This window comes from Lissotriton vulgaris, chromosome 1_1 (assembly GCF_964263255.1).
Source record: "Lissotriton vulgaris chromosome 1_1, aLisVul1.2, whole genome shotgun sequence".
Lineage (NCBI taxonomy): Eukaryota > Metazoa > Chordata > Amphibia > Caudata > Salamandridae > Lissotriton > Lissotriton vulgaris.
The window spans coordinates 540,742,744-540,760,714 of NC_141685.1; positions in this window are offsets into that span (position 1 = coordinate 540,742,744).

Sequence of the window (17,971 nt, forward strand, 5' to 3'; positions counted from 1 at the left end):
AGGGCACGAGTTATAGTTTCTTCACATAACTATAAATGCTGAATTTCTATGGTTGTTCGTGTCTATTGTGTGTATAAAATGTGAGCCTAATTATAACATCCCTGTAACTTTTATGTTTTGCAGTATACCTCACATCACATTTTGCTTCCCCTCTCACATCCTATAGGACAGGGAAAAGGGTCATCCAGCTTCAGCTACTCTCCACTGGGGAGACAGTTCACATGTGTCTAAACATTAGGGTACCCCAGTGTCATGACTGGTGAACCAATACTGTTCTTTTCAGATGCTTTTTTTCTTTCCATTCTTTAACTTATTAGAGAAAAAGATAGTCTACCTTTTGTGTTGAAGCTATGCCTTGAGGTTTCAGTAATTCAAAGCAAAAAGTACCTTCTTTGCAAAATTAAGAATCATATTTTCTAGCACCTATTCTATCGTATTTAAATTAGTTTTTTACACTTAGAATTGTTATTGCAAGCATATAGCTGCCACATTTGGGCGATGGCATTTTTTCCCCTTTAGTTTTGTGTTATTTGCTCATTATAAAAAAAAATAGCCATTGTACCAATTCACCAATCTGACGACTTTGCTATTGCTGGTTTAATTGTTTGTGGCAACAATTTAAAGTTCACCTTAAAAGAGACCAGTAGCAGCCATTTTAATAAATGCATGAATCTTAGGAAGAGGTTGTGCAATAGTAAATGTTAAGATTCATATAGAGCTGGTATTTATTTAATGTTTGTTTAATCAGTTATGAATGGGACAGAAGAGGGATGATTAATGGACATTGAGAAACATTATATCAGTGCAATACATCAGGCTTTGCTGATCTGAAAGTGTACTGATGTCATATGCTTTGCCCTTTTTCTGATTTAATTTCATTAATTTATTTGTTTGCACATTATTGTTAATTTATATAAATATCAAAGTGCATGATTTCGTTTGCGGTTTCATTTATATGTATTCCCAGTATAATTCTGCGTTGTTTTAGGTGGATATTGCATCACTGGTTCATATAATATATATTCATACAAAATGATATTTAGGAAGAGAAAGTAGTTTTTGCCAAATGTACAAGCAAATTCACACATATTCTTTTGCGCCTGACATCACAAACCACGAGGCTGGTTTTTCACATAACAAGCTTGACAAATAGTATATAAGATTAGTGCATGGGCATTTTAGTGGGAGTAAAGCTTCAACATTCAGAAAAGGAGCATCAAATTCCTAAACAGCATTAATTTAATAAATAATCTGCATGAAGGTCATACACTAGTGCTTCTTGCTCTTGCTGGCGTGTAAGCTTTCTGCTTCTCAGAAGTACAGCGACAAAACACAATGAACCCTGGCCTTGTTTCTCAAGCAGTCTGCAGACTGAAAGAACATTGAATTACGAAAAGATATGTGTATTCCAGGCCACTTAGGAAACTGCTATCCATGACTTTTTTTTTTACCAAGGAAGATTAATGCCATCTAAATGTTGCCATCTGACATGTTGCCAATTTTTTTTTTGATGTATTGCACTTATTATATTTACATCATTTTCTTATTTATAACTAGATTTATTTATGCACATTCAATTGCGGCCGCCACAAAATAAAAGTCGAGGGAGGGGAGGGGGGGCATGGGAAATTTAGGGGAAAATAATAATTTTTAATAACGTACCTTTCGCTGCCGCTGCCTCCGGTGCCGACGGCCGCCTTGGTGCTTCTCTCCCAGCAGTCTCTGAGAAAGCTCAGGCTCCCCAACCAACTTAGATGCTGCTCTCATGCTATGAAAGCAGTGCCAGGATTGGTCTGCTGCTCAGACAGTGCCTGCAGCTTTTCTCCAGCTCGGCTGTGCAACACAGCTGGGTTGGAGAAATAGAAATGTGCATGTCTGTTTGGCCGGCCTTAGACGGCCAGTTAAACTGACATCCACACTTCTAAGTGCCCACCACTCCTCCCTGTCATGACCCGGCCAGGCTCCACACTCATGCCTAAGCCAGATCCAGTCACAGAAAAATAAAATGATACTGTTTTTTATCATTTTATTTTTCTGTGACAGAGTCTGATGAGTAGGGCAACGCTCCTCCGCTCTTACAGAGGAGCCGCCCCTGATTACACTGCACTAGAATAAGGTATTAAACAATAAACAATCAATAAAGGCTTTTAAATTATTGAGTGGACTTTTTGTGTTTTCATCTTCTGGGGACATGTTCCAGTAGCCAGCTCCAAATTAATGTATTCCTTTAGTCTCTGGAAGTGCTGATCGTTATCCACTATGTGCTATCGCCAGGTAAGTTGTGGGACATGTGTGGAGCACAGCCTAACCCTCTTTACCGTTCAAGATGGTTAAAACTGCGCTTGCCTCAGGGCCACAGAAAGTCTAACTGGGTGATAGCAAGACCTGTAAAAACATATCAAAGGAACTTGCAGCGAAATGTATTGAGTTAGTATCAAATGTTGTCCACCGGTCCAGTGTGCAATAAAGCAAACATTCCAATGAAGGTGAACATCCTAGTCACATGAGTGTTTAAGATGATTCAACCCCATCCACTCTAAAAGGCTTGGTCTAGACCATACTAAAGAACTGCTTCTCACATTCACAGAAAAAATGTATATTGGGATCCTACTGGCTACGCCTGTGGATGCACCAATTCCATGTTAGAAGATATGCCCTAACAATGGGTAAAAATGTATCAAAGATTTTACTTGGGTTATGTGCCACATGAATGCCAACTTTGTCAAGTGGTGGGGGAGGGGAGAGCCGGTAGAAGGATACCTCTGATATTAAGGTACTGCAGTAGCGGAGACATCATATCATTCCAATTTAGTTAGTCCAAAATGAGGGGCAAACTATGTACCTAAAATAGTAAATTGAAAATATAAATTTTTTCATATGAAGCATTATGAAGGACCCATCCAGAGGAACAGAGATTGATGTATTAGTCAGAGACCTTTTTCTGTGATTTAGTAATTGAGAAATTGTGAGCTTTCTTTCCAGCAGCGTGTAATAACAAATATGATTTCTGGTTATCTAAAATGACCCCAACTGGGTTAAATCGGGCAGAGGCCTATATCCTCTTGGCAGAAGGATACTTGGTATAGATAAGTTCCCCTCCCAGAGATTTACCCGCATGGATGGCTCATTGACACCCTTGCTGACTGATGATGCAAAATCCAACAATCTGACAAAAATACATCAACCCTTAGCACTGGAACCTCTCCTGCTGTTGTTGATGTACTCATCACTGAGAAGTTTGGTGGTTCAAGCAACATTAGCTAAGAATGGACCCATGGGATGACAACAGCAGCAGCTCCGGTATACCCCACCTTCACCTAGATCTGCCACCTCAAAACTACTCTGACTCTTGCTCCATCGATCACTCACTTCAGGCATTCGGAAGGGTATCCCACTTCTTCACAAATTGAGCATTGTTGCGATGAACTACTGGGTGCTTTAACTTATCCACAGGGCATAAGCACTTCTTTCTCTGCAGACTATCTGCCTGCTGCAAGGAAGTGCTATCTTTGAGGTGGAAATGCTTGCCCTGTTGAAAACGGGGGTTATAAACGTGTTGCCATTTTAGGAGAAGGGCAAACGGTTTTATGAACTTTGCTTCTAAATCTCTGAGAAAGGGATGTATGACGGTACAACGCGTACCGTCACAACGCATCCCTTTACCACGCATCCCTTACAACGCAAGTCGTGGTAACGACTTGCGTTGGGGGTGCGGATTTCGAATAGTATAATTTACTATTCTAACACCAGTCTCCGTGGACCCTAGGGAAGGTGTTGGGATAGTAAATTTACTATTTCTAATTCTTTAGCGCCCTCCAGCGCAAGTCGTGGTAACGACTTGCGTTGTAAAGGATGCGTGCTAACGGTACCGCGTTGTAAAAACTTCGTGGTAAACGATGTTTACCCCGAGGAAGGCAGGATCTTAGAACCATGCAAGACCTAAGGGACCTAAACCTCTTCATTCCACAGGGCAGGATTTTTTTAAAACCTTGTCCCCAACCAGAGTATTGTTGCCCTTAATGGGGGGGATGCCTACCACCATCTCCTGATCTTCCAGACTCACATGCGTTACCTCAGAATCATAGTGATGTTATATAGCAATACTAATTTGCAGTACTGCCATTTGGTTTGACAACTGTTTGTGAGTTTTTACCTAGGGGCTGGATGTTGTGGCAATTTCTCTACAAAGGCTTGGAGTCCATTTATCTCCATACGTGGACGTCTGGCTGGTAAAACGGGTCCCCTGTGCTGATCACCAATCATCTTCAGTGCACTAAGACCTTTGTGCTTGACCTGGGCTTCTCCATCAATAGTCAGAATTGTCACTGCATCTCTGTTCAGAGGCTAAGCTTCATAGGTGTGTTGGAAATGACCTGAATGAGAGCATTTCCTCTCCATCAGAGGATTGCGGATGTTCAGGATACTGATGGCCTTATGCATTCTGTTAGCGTCAGATGGTGAATGAGGGCTATTTAGTGGCACCTTAGAAGACAGAGGCTACATCATCTTAAGAGTTTTTTGGTTTGCATAGAGATGTTCCATCATGTCTTCCACAATCTGCATTTCTGAATGTGTCTCTCCAATCTCTTGGTGGGCCGTGCCTTCAGTCCTCAGCAGTTGTAGGCCACCATTAGGTATGCCTCCTTGTCGTACTGTGGCACTCATCTGGGAGGGATGATTGCACAAAGCTTTTGGTCCACATCAGAGCAATGGCTGCACTTCAATGTGTTACAGTTGTGGGTTTTCCAAAGGCACCTCATATAGACCAATGTGCAGATGGAGGTGCATGACGCACCTGGTGACATTGGAGCTGGATTGCTGGGGGAAAAGTTTTCCAGATCCAGCTTGGCAACTAGAGAATATTCACAATGTGAAGAATCTGTAAAAAGAAGTAACCGTCATAATTTCTAGTGTATCCTGTGTGAGAAGTGTTTAGGTGTTTTGCAAGATGACCGGAGTTGCGTTCTTTTTCTGTCTTTCTTTACTTGCTATTTGTTTTTTCCATATGGCCCTTCATACTGCAATTCGGCCATTTCTAGAAGCTGCAAATAGCAAATGTTAGTGTTAACCATTTTGAAGAAACTAACTTCATCAACGATGGAAAGATGAAAAACTTTGTTGGCCTGTCTGGGATTAGAATTTATCATCTGCACACCATTGCATGTTTATGAGGCTATGGCAGCGTTCTTCTGTGCTGGCGAACCACCCGCTGTCGCCATCTATTTGGCGGGGTTCCAGCGAGCAGATTTGGATGTTTCGGTTGGGCTGTCGGCGTCCTGTCGGCAGAGTAATGACCGGGGACGACCGTGGTGGGGAGACAGGTAACGTTTTTATTTACGTAAAACACATATATGTTGTGTATGTGTACATATGTGTATGTAGGCTAGATGTAGTGAGCATATTTTGCACATTCTGCACTTCACCACACAAATTTAGACACACCAGGATCATCTACCTTTGGGTCCATCAAAATGGGGTGCCGGTCCATCGCAGTCAAAATGCAGCAGGTAAGGGGGGACGTGCGTGAAGGAGTAGAGGACAAAATTACAGGCTGTACCTAAAAAAACGGAGTTTCTACCCGTTTTCGTTGCATTCCCGCAACTCAAAGTAGGAGTAATCCCCACCTGGCTGGCTGGAGTCCCGCTGCAGCCCATCCCGCTTTAGGGGCAGGGAGTGCAGCCCTGGCGGAGTTGGTGGGACCACAGCTGTCTTCTCTTCCATTGCCAGCTGGCCTCTTCTGGAGCGAGTCTTCACTCACAATTGCTGTCTCCAAGTTCCTGTACCATTGGCTGATGCGACAGTGTGCTCCTCCAACCAAATCCTGAAACCTGGGACTTAGAAACTTTTTGCCAACTGTTTATTCTAAGAACTTACGGGGCTGGAATCAACCTGCCAAGCAAATCCGACAACTATTGGGCCAAAGATTCAGGATGCTTTTGCTACGTTCTTCTGTGCAGCATCAAATCCGATTAAGAGGGACCTCACAGAGAAAGTAATTGGCCTTGTGAAGCAATCTTCATGCACAGCCTGCAGTCTTGTTTAGCTCTGACAATCCGAGCTCCCAAAACGGTGACAAGTCCTTAGGTAGAAATCGTCACTGGGTAACGGCGCAAAAACTATCTGTCCAGCGTCGACTTTCTCTGGAGGCGAAATTCATATTTCTCCCACTCTGATCTTTCCGGGCAAAAGTCAATGGCTTCATCATTGCCTTGTCCAACAGATGTTTCATGATGTGGAGCCCTCTTCCTTGCCCATTTGAGGATGTTTAACTTCCATTCCAAAGACTAAATCCGAAAGTAAAACATTTCTCTGGATTAAACCTAGTCCCTGTATCATACCGAGCTCCATCACAGTCAGCCTCAAACCTTACCCGTGTCCTAGTCAAGCACAAGCAGATGACCCTGGTTGGCCTGTAACACACTATTTTGGACCTTAAACTTTACAAATTCATACTTCTGGTTCTACTTATTGGAGTTTTGGTGTTATTTTATTTATTAAAATCTTTCATATTCTCCCAAATTGTTTGCATTTTTCGGGTGTCTTGTTTTTACCTTATTACTGCTTGAGTACTACATAAATACTTTACACATTGCCTGTAAGTTAAGCGTGCCTGCTCTGTGCCATAGCTCCAAGGAAGTTGAGTTCAGGGTACTTTAGTGACTTAAAGGGTGTCCCCTGACAAGGACTGTGGTTATGTGAAGTGGGTACTCACCTCCCTCATATACTGCCCCAATTTCTCACAGTGTTTAATTTTGGGGATTTAAAATGCTCTTTCTAACTCCAACCACATACTATTTGGATAAAGTGCTTAATGTTGTGTAGTTGAAGGGGAGAGCCAGACCAACCAAGGCATGTTAAACTCTGGCTAGCACTGGCAGCAGGTATTGCAAAACCAAACATCACCAGGCGCTGGGGTGCGTCCCAACCCCGTTGGAGACTGAGTGGGAGAAAGATTTAGACTGGTGACAACGAGCAGAAGAGGTTGTATACAAAAGTAGGGGGGTTGTCAAGAAATGGGAAAAAATATGGTCACCATCGCGCAGACACAGGAAGGCATAGTGGGATCAGGGACCTGCGTCACGGCTCCATTCACTTTGTAAGATATGATATGATCTCTATGTAAACTCGCCTCCTGCCTGTTGATAATAACTGTTAACAAAATAGTGTTTTTATTCCTTAGACGGAGGAGTCGGCCTACCCTTCCTACGAGGTACTCTTGTCACCAATCAACCTAGTGCTATGCATGCATATATGCTTAAAAATGTTCCGTCTTCTGCGCTTGTTTAATAAAAGGAGTTTAAAAAAATAAAAAAAAACATTTGTGTGGGTAAATGTAATTTTCTAACTCCAACCCAACACTCTTTTTGGAAAGTATTTAATTTTGAGGAGTTCAGTTTTATTATCCTTACTCAAACTCAACAGCTGCTGGGGAAAGGGTAGAATTGCAGCACTTCAGATTTACTATTCTAACTTTAGACACAAACTATTTACACTAAAGTATCTTTTTTAACTCCTTTCTGACGTTAAAAAAATAAAAATCCATTTCCCTATATAATGATTTTCTTTTTTTAATTTTGCAATTATTGTATTAATTTTGAAGTAGGTATGTGAAAGAAGACTCTGAAGCGGGGTAGTGATGAGTCTTTATTAAGTTTCAACCAACAGACATCTCCAGTCTTGCCATCTGTTCCTTCACCTCTCCACTCTGACAGAATCTGAACATTCCAAATGAGCTCTGTCGGAAGGTTCCAAGGTTCATACCAAGGGATGGGGATAGAGAGGGGGAAACCAGTAACTCAACATCTACTTGTAAATTAAAGAACATTACAACACATCTCCCTCCTATAATAATTAAAATAAACAGATTTAACACAGCAACACAGACTTAAACTCCGACAAGAGTAAGGAGGACAGGCAAGACAACTTTAATAATGCAGTAATAATAATGTAGAAAACATAGATAGCGAAGTACACAACCTTAGGGGAAAAATACAACTTAAAAGGATACTACAATAATTGACTCTAAAAGAAGTCCATGCCCTGTAGAAAAGAAATGAAATATAACAGAAAATGCAGGTAATGATACTAAACGTTAATTTACATAAAAGTCTTTGTGCCACCCTGGAGGGTGAATGATCCTGCTCTCTATTCTGATGGTTTGGTCATTGTTTAGTACCTCCTCTTTTTCCTCTACAGCATCTTTAGCATTTGGTATTGCTCTGGGACATGGTGTTAACCCATTCATACTCCACATGCTACCATTTCCCAATATTACAACATTGTTTTTAACTTCCTTGATGGTTTGTGATATTTTCCAAACTTGCTATGACTACTGTTCACTTTTTTTTACCTAAACCCACTGAGCAAATTCCCACTCATGTTTCCTCTCTCCCTATTTTTTGTCATACTACTATTTGTATTGTATTGATTTTTTACAACTTTCTCCCTCAACACCTCTTTATTTATGGACACATCTTTGTTCTCAAATAGTCTATTCTGAGATAATGTTGTCCCTGGTTTCCTGCTTCTAAGCATCACAAATGAAAAGAAACCAGTGGCACTATTTGGTATGGTATGATAAGCTCAAAGCATCTCGTTAACCGTTTGATTGATGGGTTTAATCTAATCCATGGCTAATTGTATTGCTTCTTTGATCATTTTTTTGGCCCTTTTTATCACACCATTGGCATTTGGACAGTACAAAGGAGTCTCTATATGTTTGACAGACAAAGACATGAATTCCCTCATCTTTTCTGACACAAATTGGACCCCATTTTTACCTTCAGAACTGAATACATCTGTTAAGAAATTGGTGAGGGTCTTAGTATTAATAGTGTTTACAAATTTGATAGTGATCCAATGAGAAAAATAATCAATGAGTTCTAGAATATATTTGTTTTGTAATCTCCGCACATGAATAGGACCAACAATATCCAGCCCTAATATGTCTCATGGCGTGGAGGGTACTTTGATGGGGATCAACCAAGCTTTGCAATTGTTCTTGGATTTGTCACTCAGGGTGCAAGCATGACAGTTTTTTTTTTTTTACAATGTCTTATATTATAGAATCCATGTAGGCGAACCAGTAATATGCTCTTATTTTAGTTTTGGTGAGATTTATTTCTAAGTGGCCCTCATGGGCAGTGTTATGTTATGTTACAACCGCTCTTTTAGAGCGCACGGCTACCCCAGGGGGTGTCCCGGCGCTTTGACAAAGAGGCCTGAAAACCCAGAAACACAAAGGCCACGAAACGCTACAGTCACAGGGATTACATGGAAAAGAGCGTGGTCTTCAGCTCCTTCCTGAAAGCTAGGAGGCTATTGGCTTGTTGGAAATGCGTTCCTTTAAACCTACTGGAAGTATGATTTTACTGCTCTTAAAATAATATTTCCTTGCAGGGAAAATTCAACCCTTCTTTCCAACATGGTGTAAATCATTGGGAAGTGCATTACATGTTTTAGGCCAATCTTCTATTATTCTGTGTTTCACTGAATTGCAGTTGTGATCTTTGTGCATGTACTCTGCTTAATCTGTCTCTACAATTACAGGGACTGATACAGCAAGAGTGGGCAATTCAGGTTCTTTGATGTCTCCTTTACTTTTTTTATTGGTAACCTGGGCAAAAAGATCTACAACACAGATTTTTGCTCATGGGACATATTCAATCTTATAGTTATATCCCTGGAGACCTAAGGCCCATTTAGAAATCTTGGATGTGGTTTTCTCAATATCCTCCTCGGATAACATTGCTACTAGAGGTTTGAGGTCTGTTATTAATACAAAAAGTAGGCCCCAGAGATAGAATTGGTAGTGATTGATTCTCCTATAGCATGCAAGTGCTTCTTTCACTACAGTAGAATAGTTTACTTCTGCATTAATCAATGTTCGTAATGCAAATGCCACTATTCTTTCCTGGTCTTCAACCATTTGTGATAGAGTGCCACCTATCTGTACATTGCTCGCATCAGTGGTTTTGTGGATCACACTGAAATTCCTCTCGTATGGGCATTGCCAATAGCACTTTGTATGTTGTTGAAGGTATTGGTATGTTCTTCATTCCAAATAAATGGTGCCGCTTTTTAAAAAAAAAATTACGGATGTGTTGGACTAAATCTGCGAAGTACTTTATAAATTTGGATATGCATTCCGCCAAACCCAGTAACGATTAAACTTTGTCTTTATTGGTCAGTGTGGGTGCTTTACAAACTAATTCCACCACAGTTATTTTGGGTTTTATCCCTTCATTCGAAATTGTGTGCCCAAGACAGTCAGTCCACCGGCGTGACTCCAATTTTGGATTTAATTTCCTTTATAGTGAATCCTTCTTTTCCCATTTTAACCAAGACCTCCCTCAAATTATCATTATGTTCTTCTTCATCTGACCTGTAAACCAGTTTTCTTAGACTCTTTCAGAATATGCTGCATTATCATATAAAATGCCACCAAAGCAAATCCAAATGGCATTCTGAGAAAGGATGTGGTAAAAACAGTTAGTACCCGAGACTTGGGATGAAGTGCAACCTAGTGATAGGCTGAGGATAAATCTAGAACATTAAAATGTTTAGCTTCATGTATGGTGCTTAACGAACAAGTTACTTACCTTTGGTAACGATGTATCTGGTTGAGACAGAATCTAGCCATATTCCTTACTTATAATCCTCCCCAGGCGCCAGACTGGATCCAGAATCATCCCCAGGTGCCAGACTGGATCCAGAAACTTTTTTCCCCACAGTACGTCTATGTGCTGGCATAGGGCGTTGAGTGACTCCACAGCGTCGTAGTCCCCGGATGTGACATCAACGGCGTCCATATAAACCCTTCGCCAATGCGCTGACGTCAGTTTCTTGCAACTATAGTCTGCGCTCAAAATGTGGAGCCACACCCAAAACTGCCTTTTGGAACAGTGTACCAAGACAATAGATGCCATATGTCACTTATCTGTTGAATGTAAAGGATGAATGAGACAGTCAAGAATGCAAGAGGTCCAAAAAAGGTCAAGGCAGAAAGCAGAACCAGCAATGCCCCTCTTCCCCTTCAAGAAATAGACATAACTACCAGGGTACCACAGAATGAACGGAGGAGAATGCAGAAATGAAGCAGAAACGAACCTGCAACCCAACCAGGATATCCCTAGGAAAGATATTTCATGGGCCTACAACACAACAAGCATTTCTACAGCTAGGACACCCTAAACACAGACTCAATTATAAATGAAGAAGAAAAAGAAAAAACAGATCACAGTGCGGGTAGGATGGGAGGGGATCCTATCTCTATCAGATACATTGTTACCGAAGGTAAGTAACATGTTCCTCTGATAGAGAAATCTAGCCGCAGATTCCTTACTTAGAATCAGATACCCAAGTTACCATCCCCGGAGGAGGGTCTGCGAACTGAGACCAGAAGAATGTACAAGTAATACACTCCAGGTCAGAAAACAAAAGACCAGGGGAAAAAGGACGACTGGGGAGAATAGAATATCACACTTAGTCAAAAGCCTGACACATAGTAACTTAATCACCATAAGTCCAGAAAAGGGACCAGATGTCGACGAATTTTACATCGAAAACCGATGGGAACAGAATGCCTGCTGATCTGTCACAGCAAGCCAACAGAAATTCAACAGGGAAAAACAAGAAGTTTCGACCTCGACAGCATTTGACCCAGATATATCAGGTGATCACAACAGAAATCACCACAGGTAGACAAGATCACACCCACAGTGAAAAAGGGAAATATCCCTGGCAAGAGGAATGCCAGTAATGGACCTAGTAAGGCCATGGTGATCATAGGGTGAATCTAGGACACTGACTAGCACATGTGGAACACATAACCTCTGAAAAGCTACTGAACAATCTCCTGATATCGCGGAGTAATCATGAAGTGAAGAGAAACAATCACAATAAGTATCTGCAAAAAGTGGCCATTATTCTAATAAAGAGCTATAGGCAATCCCTTGAAATATACATGTATCTCGAATCTTACAGACATAGGATTTTATTAAGATACAGAAAGGGTATCTGGCTGTACGTGTATATCCCCTTGCAAAACAAAGATCACAAGAGGATGTACTCTACCTCAAGGGAAGATATACAATAATATGGAAGTAATGAAAGAAATAACGGAATGATGCACCAATATGACAACGTAGCAATTGGAGTAGTACAGAGCATTTGGAAACTACCCAATGTCTGCCGCAAAGGGGAGAGAAGGATGCCTGGAAACCACCATAAAAGGAGATAACATAAGAAGTAACAAGGGAGGGGTAACTGAAGGAACCCCCCCCCCCCCCGCCCCCTCTCCTCCCCAACACAATGCAGCGCCGACCTCAAGTTCCGTCGAACTGGATCACCATGTTGCGAACAGAAGTGACTAGGTGACGTAAAAGACGTCCCCAGATCTCAGAAATAAATAGAAGAATTTGTAAGGAAGAAAGGAGCATGTTTTTATTAAAGGCAGCCAAAAGAGACACCTAATCATGCTACATATGGGCCAACAGGGACCATAAGGAAAAAATAATGTCCCACTATCTGCAATAAAGGCAGGAAAGGAGGCACCGTCCCCGAAGGACGAGAGCCTGAATATGAAAGAAGAAGAAGTAACCAGCAGCAGAACCAGGAGGCTAGTGCCTCTAACGCTGATGGATAAAGGACCATCATATCCAGAAAAAAATTCATAACAGAGGAATTAACGCTCCCGAAAGGGAAAGGCAAGCCTAGCAACATAGAGCTTACACCACTCCAAGGCAAGAGCGCGCACAAAGCAGTCGCCTGAGGGGATAATGGTGAGGAAAGCAGCATAGCCCCATAGAAAGCCCAATAGAGGAACGAATGCTCCTGAAAGGGGAGCAGAAGAGTAACTCATAGTGTTGTACCACTCCAATGCAAAAGCGCATGCAGGTAGTGTAAGGTTGCAGCTCAGACATGTGGCAACCAGGATAATGGAACCACAAGACAACTAAAGAGTGTTCGATTCACAATTTGGAACCCCCAGAAACAGGAGGGGGTCGAGGCCCCGATAGGCAGCTAGTTAAGTGCAATCTACAAGAGGCAAACATGTCGCCTACAGGCGGTCCCACTGAAGTACGGACGAGAGACAGTGTCAATGTGCATAGAGGAACTGCAACAAAGAAGACGGTGTGTGACAACAAAAGCATTAAAGAATGGGCATCTATACATAACATACTAGCCTGAGTACAGAAATGCACGGGATGCGTTAAGGTATAGCCAAAATACATAAGAGTAAAGGACCTCATTAAGCCAAATGGATAGAAAGAGGCCAGTATCCACCAGAGGTACGGTGACAATCGTATGGGAAGAGTGTGATGAAAGAGCCCAGAAACACCCCCTCAGGAAAGCCCACAGGGCTAGTACATGAAGATATCTATAAATACATCAAGCAATGGACAGATATCCAGAAGATATAATTACAATAATATCCATACCTACATGTAATACACATCTGAAGAAGCAGAGTAACAACATACATCACGCCTGCGCAAGGCAAAGAACCCGTCTCCCCATGGAGGGATACAGGGAGTAGACACTCATACAGAAGAGGTGTATATGTGTGTATATATATATGTATATATATATATATATATATATATAAAACAAGAAAGACCACTCTGCTGAAAGCAATCCAAGGAAACAGCGGGGATTTTCAAATGGGAATTCTTTATTCACGAAATGTGGTTTGCCATAATGCATTTCGGCTGCTTCAGCCTTCCTCAGATGCCCCTTAGCCACTAGTTTGCACCTTCGTCTTCCTGCACTCTTTATGCGGCACTCCCAGTCGTTGGAGATCAGCTGTTCCTGCTTAACTCCTGGCAGCTGTGATCCAGTGTCAAACTACAGCCCCCAGCATTCAACACGTTGGTAAATCCATGTGCAGGAAAAAATAAATAAAACTCAAAGTATATATATATATATACAGAAACGCTTCAAAAAAGTGTACTAGAGATCACCAACTAGGGTATAGTACAACTCAACAAGCCGCAAGAATACCCTTACGAATAAAGCAGCTAACCCGCTGCAAACAACTTGGGAGGCAATTCTGCACATAGTACAAGGGCATATCTGTACATAGCAGAGAAAGAAAATACTGCACTTAACGTGTGCCACCCACTTGGAACTCGCAAGTGGGATAGAGAGGGACTTCCTAAAGGGAGTGCAGGGTAACATAACAAGCCAATATGTTACCTCGAAAAGGTGCTGGTGACTCCTAACCAAAACAGTCTGAACTCCGATTGTATCATACTGCTCTGAGGACGAACATAAAATATGATTACTAACCTATGAGGTCGCTTTATTAAGTTGGTTAGCCTTGAACCGATGCAGAGCTGATTCAGCCTGCTCTCCAAAGAGAGGAATACAATCAAAAGGCATATTCTGAAGAGCTTCCTTGACAGGCTCGGAGAAGACCGACCGACTGCTGCAGCCACGCATGTCTGCGCAGCGCAATAGCCTGAGCCATACCTCTACTGATAGAATCGATGGTGTCCATACTACACTTAATAACAAACTTGGCTCCTACTGAACCATCCTGTACAACTTGGAGGAACTCCTGTTTAGTTTCCTCCGACACCGAAGACAAGCACTGTGCGTCAGAGTCCAATGGAGCATGAGCCATCCTGCCTAAAACCCAGGCAGTATTTACAGATCGTAAGGCTGCACTGGGAGAAGAGAATAGACCCCAACCACAATTCTCTAGCTATCTGGCATCCTTGCCAGGAGAAACCACAAGAAGGGCAGAAGGGTCTGCCAATGCGGCAGCAGCCTGTATTCCAAACCCCCAGTTGTGGGATGCCATAAGACGCAGGGGGATCTCCTGGGGCAGGGCAATGCAGGTGGTCCACCGCCCAGTCAACAAGCTGACCCTGGGTTGTGCCCAAGTCCCCACTTGGAAATTGCCATTTGGATATCTAGCAACACAGAGAAGCTCTGCTAGATTGCAGAGTGTAGCGCGCTCACCAGGAGCAGTATAGTGTGTTTTAAACTCCCGTTTTGTCTGCTGAGTTGGATTTTGATTTGCACATTGCACCCTGTTTTTAAAATTTACCTTTCTCCCGCCGCATACCGCACATACTTATGTAAAAGCACCGCGTTTGGAGCGGATCCCTTTCCCCTTCGTAACTGCACCGCACCGCCAGAACGGCGGACATATTGTGTGAGGGCTAAGGATCAGAGCGGTCTAGTCGTCATAAGGACGCTAGACCGGTACTTAAGCCAGGCAAATTAGGCGGCCGAACACTTGGAAATTGCCATTTGGATATCTAGCAACACAGAGAAGCTCTGCTAGATTGCAGAGTGTAGCGCGCTCACCAGGAGCAGTATAGTGTGTTTTAAACTCCCGTTTTGTCTGCTGAGTTGGATTTTGATTTGCACATTGCACCCTGTTTTTAAAATTTACCTTTCTCCCGCCGCATACCGCACATAATTATGTAAAAGCACCGCGTTTGGAGCGGATCCCTTTCCCCTTCGTAACTGCACCGCACCGCCAGAACGGCGGACATATTGTGTGAGGGCTAAGCATCAGAGCGGTCTAGTCGTCATAAGGACGCTAGATCGGTACTTAAGCCAGCCATGCTGACGCGCGGCGGGCTCGCCGGAGCACCGCCGGAGTCACGCCAGAGTCCAGCCCGTCTGTGCCCGTCCGCGCACGGACGGGCCCGGGGGCAGGGACTTCTGGCCAACGGCGTACCTACTCCTCGGAAGAGATGCGAAATTTGGATAATCGTGAGGTACGCTTGGATCACGAAACCCTGATGAAACTCAGGAAGTACGCGATAGCTCTCCCCCATAATGTGACCCCCTTAGGGCTGTCTTCTTCACTGAAAATAGCAAGCCTAAATACCCGTTCTCTCCACTGCCACCATGTGGAAGTTTATAATCTGCTGCAGGACAATGAGATAGATATATTGACCCTCTCAGAGACTTGGATGGGCGATAACTCAATGCCCGACATCATTGCCGCTCTCCCTAGCGGCTATGATGCTATGTGGCATAACCGCCCAGGAAATGCTCGGGGGGAGGGGTTGCGGTCCTTTTTAAAAAGGCTCTGTTGGTGGAAAGACTGCTGTCAGAGACAGTCGACCTAGCTGATTTGCTTGGGGTAAAAGTCACTGTAAATAACTCCTGTTGGGTGGTGCTAGCAGTTTATCGCCCACCCAATGCAACCCCACTGTTCTATGATTTTTTTGGTCCCATTATGTCTGACTTATCCTCCCGATATACAAAAATCTTAGTAACAGGAGATTTTAACCTACATTGGGATAAGTCCCATTGGGACCTGCCCATGCGCCAATTGGACACCATGATGTCAGCTTTAACCCCTTCGACGCTGATGACGAGCTGGGCTCGTCATGGCGTAGCCTCCTCGCACGCTGATGACGAGCCCAGCTCGTCACGTAAAGTGCGTTTTTAAAAAACCCAGCGTGCGAGCGGAATTCCGCTAGCGCGCATGCGGTTAAGCTTCAAACAACTTGTGGAGGTTCCCACACACACTAAAGGGCATGTTCTTGACCTTGTGTGGACCTCTGATTCAAATGTGGCCCTTACAGATGTTGCCCCTTGTATATGGTCTGACCATCATTTAGTATTCTGCGAGGTACGCATTAATGGCCACATAAATAACTTGCCACCGGAAGTTAGGAGAACCCGTAAATGGGCAGAGGTTGATTTGATAACCCTGACCAAGGTGTTCTCACCAATGGATCAGTCTCTGAGTCCAGGTCGTAATTTGGACCGGGAATATGCGGATCTAACGCGGAGCCTGATTCAGGCTATTGATCAGATAGCACCTATGAGATCGAAACTAATAAAAGGACCTGGTAAAGGGGCCCCATGGTTTACGCCATCATTGAGGGACCATAAAAGGAAGCTTAGAGCGTTGGAAAGAGGATGGAGGAAAACCAAACAGGATACAGCTAGGAACCTCTACCAAAACTCTCTTAACTTATACAAAAAATCTATCGCTCTAGCTAAAGCTGAATATTATGAGTCCCGTCTAAGTAAGGCAGTTAACGTTCAGAAAGAGACCTTTAAGATCTTGTCGGAGCTGAGCAAAAAATCCGAAAGCTCTAAGTCTCCCATAAACTGCAATGCCTTTCAGGGATACTTCTTGGAAAAAGTGAGAACCATCATCCAAGAAATAAAAAGTGGCATGGCAAATGGGACAGCTATGCCCAAAGCCCCTTATAAACCGGTTGACTGCACTATCGCACTGTTCCCAGAGATTGACACACTGAGTCTGGAGCAGTTGATGGGCAGAATCAAATCCGGATCTCCAGCAGACCCGTGTCCACCCAGGGTCTTTCAGGTAGCTCGTCCCTTACTGGAGGAATGTATCATCCCCCTCCTTAATAGATCCTTGGAGACAGGGTATATACCAGCTGAACTCAAGGAAGCACGTGTAAGACCCCTATTGAAGAAACCAGGAGCAGACCCCGCAGTGCTAAAGAACTACAGGCCTATCTCTCAGTTGCCATTCCTCTCAAAAATACTGGAACAGCACGTATTAAAGTCCTTGTCCATGTACCTCGAGTCCCACAACCTACTTCATGAACGACAGGCAGGGTTCCGAGCCCATCACAGCACCGAGTTGGTGATGCTCTCGGTGCTGGATGAATTGAGAGGCTTGGCTGACGGTAAGAAACCGAGCGCCCTGATTTTGCTAGACCTTTCAGCGGCGTTCGATACCGTCAGCAATGCCCTGCTTCTGGAGAAACTGAGTGATTTTGGGATCAGAGGCCTGGCCCTCAGATGGTTGCAATCCTTCCTCTTGGGAAGGACCCAAAGGATACAACTTGGGGACGAAATCTCAGAGGTGGGGACGCTAGAATGTGGGGTGCCTCAGGGCTCGGCCCCATCCCCACTTCTATTTAATCTCTACCTGCAACCTCTGATTGCTTCCTTGGCGTGCATGGGCTGTACAGTATTTAACTATGCGGACGACACGCAGCTGTTGCTGAGT